The 857-nt window shown below is 44.8% G+C and overlaps 1 protein-coding gene across 4 annotated transcripts in view; it reads right to left on the bottom strand.

Moving 5' to 3' along the window:
* Positions 1 to 857, bottom strand: part of LOC123976546 (gastrula zinc finger protein XlCGF26.1-like) — a 33,055-nt gene that overhangs the window by 27,519 nt on the left and 4,679 nt on the right. The gene's annotated exons all lie outside the window — the stretch shown is intronic.

The following is an 857-nucleotide window of genomic DNA, read 5'->3' as shown; positions in this document are numbered from 1 at the left end:
TGGAATTTTGGACCAACTGCTCCAGGTCTCTCATATTGGAAGGGCGCCTTTTCCCAACAGCAATTTTAAGATCTCTCCACAGTTATTCAATGGGATTTAGATCTGGACTCATTGCTGGCCCCTTCAGAACTCTCCAGCGCTTGGTTGCCATCCATTTCTGTGTGCTTTTTGAAGTATGTTTGGGGTCATTGTCCTACTGGAAGACCCACGATCTTGGAAGCAAACCCAGCTTTTTGACACTGGGCCCTACATTGCGACCCAAAATCCTTTGGTAATCCTCACATTTCATGATGCCTTGCACACAGTCAAGGCACCCAGTGCCAGAGGCAACAAAACAACCCCAAAACATCTTTGAACCTCCACCATATTTGACTGTAGGTACTGTGTTCTTTCCTTTGTAGGCCTCATTTTGTTTTCGGTAAACAGTAGAATGATGTGCTTTACCAAAAAGCTCTATCTTGGTCTCATTTATCCCCAAGAAATTTTTCTGTACTCAAGTACATTTTGGCAAACTGTAGTCTTGCTTTTTTATGTCTGTGTCAGCAGTGGGGTCCTCCTGGGTCTCCTGCCATAGCGTTTCATTTCATTCAAATGTCGACGGATAGTCCGTGCTGACACTGATGCACCCTGAGCCTGTAGGACAGCTTGAATTTCTTTGGAACTTGTTTGTGGCTGCTTATCCACCATCTGGACTATCCTGCGTTGCAACCTTTCCTCAATATTTCTCTTACGTCCACGACCAGGGAGATTAGCTACAGTGCCATGGGTTGCAAACTTCTTGATAATGCTGCGCACTGTCGACAAAGGAACATCTAGATCTCTGGAGATGGACTTGTAACCTTGAGATTGTTGATATT

The sequence above is a fragment of the Micropterus dolomieu genome, linkage group LG09 (genome assembly GCF_021292245.1).
Source record: "Micropterus dolomieu isolate WLL.071019.BEF.003 ecotype Adirondacks linkage group LG09, ASM2129224v1, whole genome shotgun sequence".
NCBI classification, from domain to species: Eukaryota; Metazoa; Chordata; class Actinopteri; order Centrarchiformes; family Centrarchidae; genus Micropterus; species Micropterus dolomieu.
Note: the sequence above shows the minus strand (reverse complement) of the source record. Positions and strands in the feature narration are given on the sequence as shown.